Raw genomic sequence first — 2,781 nt, 5'->3', positions numbered from 1 at the left:
ATTTCATGTATAATAGGGGCTCTTTAATGTATGACAAACAGAACATGAAAGCAATGTACATGCTAGTGTATTATAAAACTTTATTTAGCAACATATATAGTTTGGTAACAGCAGCCAAACACCGATTTAACAGATTTTGCAACTAACAGTGATTACCTGTGGAACAAACAAACCTTCAGACTGTCACAAACATATCACCTAACACAAAGTGATGTAGCCGTCTCGTGTTGATGATTTACCGTCTGTATAAAGTCTCCATAAAGTTTTGTACTGTAGTGCTTCCCACTGGAGGCATCTTCTCTAAACCTGACCAAAACCGATGCCCAAAGGTGTTTATATGATCTTGTATGCGTTCCCTCACATGCTGCAGGTACTGCACCCTTTGGTATTCTCCATCCCGTCTCATTCTGGAAATGAAGAAACCCACATGCTCTGGAGTGATATCAGTGACCTTGTTCAAAAGGCCTCAGACAGAATCATGATGGACATATAGGCTTCATTTAGAAGTAAAGACCGTAGTGTTTTAGTCTTCTCCAGTTCACTGGACAGCTTATCTTCAATTTCTGTTTTATCCTCATGTTCTTCTTTGTCTCGTTCATGTTTTTGCTTGTTAGCATCTTCAAATCGTCTTTTCTCAAAGCTAGTGTTAGGTTCTTCACGACAGCATTCATACTCAGTTTTAAGATCGTTAAAAGACATTTCCATTTTCTCTGCCACATTCACATATTTTCTGCGCGCTTTGACATGTCTGGTGTAATGACACTTTCCTGGACACACAGTGCGGTGGTTATTTTTCATGACATCACACTTAAAGAGATTCTTTGAAGAGACCCACTAGCAGCCCCTCTCATTGTGGCAGGTCATTTTACAGGTTTTGCAGGAGGTTGCTTTTATACCTGTGAAGACATGTTCTTTGACAAGCTTTCTGACTGTGCACTCAAAGTTGTCACTTTTTACTATTTTGTCTCTGTTCAGTGTGAGTGCTTCCTGAATGTCAGTCAGTTCCTGCATTTTGAGCGCCTTCTCAGTGATTCGCTTCATCACGTGCCTCAAGTTGTCTTAGCTCTTTTGCATCCGATACTGTAATACTAAAACTTCTTCTGTTCTTCTCTTCCAGGAATTTTAGGAATTCATTCATGCTTCTCTCTCCAATTCCCCAAGCTGATTTGAGAATGTGTTCACACTGTTTGTCTATTGTCTCTTTCTGTCTGTTGTTGAATAAGAAGTGAACAGGTTCATTGGCTTCATCTCTTCTGCAGGGTATTTCTGCTTTTTTAATGGCATTAAGGGCCTCTTTTGGAGTTTCTCCATTTGAATGAGTGAGAAGAAACACTATGCTGTTCGTGATATCTCTACCAAACACAGACAGAACTGCGTTAAAGATGTAAAGCTCTTTTCCAGAGAGTCGATTCTGAGACGCCTTTATCACAAAACACACTGTCAAGATCACGAACCCTATATGCAGATAATTTGCCTAAAAATTCTGCAATCTCCCGTTCTCTCTTAAATCCTTGAGTGTCTCCGTAACCTGGAGTGTCGATGATGGTCAGAGATGTTGGGTTTTCTTCAACAATCACCTCATAAACTGTGATCTCAGAGGTCTGGGATTGGGATTGATCTTGTTTTTGTTCATCATTGATTTAATAAAACCTTTGCTCCTCAAACCTTACTTCTACTAAGTGGTTGACCATGGTGTTGACAAGTGTTGTTTTCCAAGCACCGGTTTCTCCCACCATCAGAATGGCTCTATTCTTCTTGTTGCTGTCTGTTCGTATATGTGTCCACTGTCTTTTTTTTTTTTTTTTGAGCTTTTTATTAATACATTCTCTTTCGTTTTTTTCCGTTTTTCAGCTGGTAAACTGCTGGTGGACCAGGATTGATCATTGTGGTATCATCATGTGATCTGCAAAACATTTGATTGTTTATGGTCATATTAGTCAGCTGTCTATCAGGCCCTTTCCACATGAACATGGGTATGTTCAAAACCATTTGTTATTCTATGTGGTTTGGCATTCGTCCACACGAACATATAGTATCAGGCAATTTAATCAGAAACTTTTTTTAAACTCCAGCCAGAGTGAGGATTTTCAGAAACTGCTCATTAAAACTGGAATTCTTGCCTTCTTTCTAAATGGCCAACATGGCTGAAGTATACTCATGCTGGGTTCACACCAAGCGTGGAGACATGATTTTAGGCTAATGCTGCATCAATCTCACTGCACATTTGCATTGACATGGTGTGTAACTTACTTGCGCACATGCTTAATTCTGCGTTTGGTGTGAATCCAACTGAAAATACTTTTATCCTCCCTGTTGGTTTTGACGTGCCCTTAACGATGCATCACAGAGCATTTTGGTGTTTTCATGTGAATTGAGATGTTAAAAAAAATTCAAAAATAAAGATGGGGAAAAATCTGTTCATTGAAAATACCCATGTAGATGTGGACATGGCCTCAGTCTGTAGTTCCTATAGGAGTAGCCAAAATTAAAAATTTCAGTCTTTAAAATGAATAATCGTGATAAATTTTCAAAAAAAGGTGCGATTAATTAGTTTTTTTTTAATCTATTGACAGCATATATATTTATGCCCAATATGGGGGCTATAAGAAGCTGTCTGTATAAACACACAGGCACACAGCATCAAGTAAAAAAAAAGTACAAGTAAAATATTTGCAACTAAAAAAAAAATATATATATATATATATATATATATATATATAGTTTTTTTTTTAAATTGCAAATATTTTACTTATTTATTTATTTATTTTTTGTACTGCTTGA

The 2,781-nt window shown here is 37.4% G+C and overlaps 1 pseudogene; it reads right to left on the bottom strand.

The window, feature by feature from the left end:
* Positions 1–364: 364 nt before the first annotated feature.
* On the bottom strand, positions 365–1,844 carry LOC100331508 (uncharacterized; annotated as a pseudogene).
* Positions 1,845–2,781: the final 937 nt, after the last annotated feature.

Source organism: Danio rerio, chromosome 7 (assembly GCF_049306965.1).
Source record: "Danio rerio strain Tuebingen ecotype United States chromosome 7, GRCz12tu, whole genome shotgun sequence".
In the NCBI taxonomy this organism is placed as follows: Eukaryota; Metazoa; Chordata; class Actinopteri; order Cypriniformes; family Danionidae; genus Danio; species Danio rerio.
This window is presented reverse-complemented; position numbering and strand designations above follow the sequence as displayed.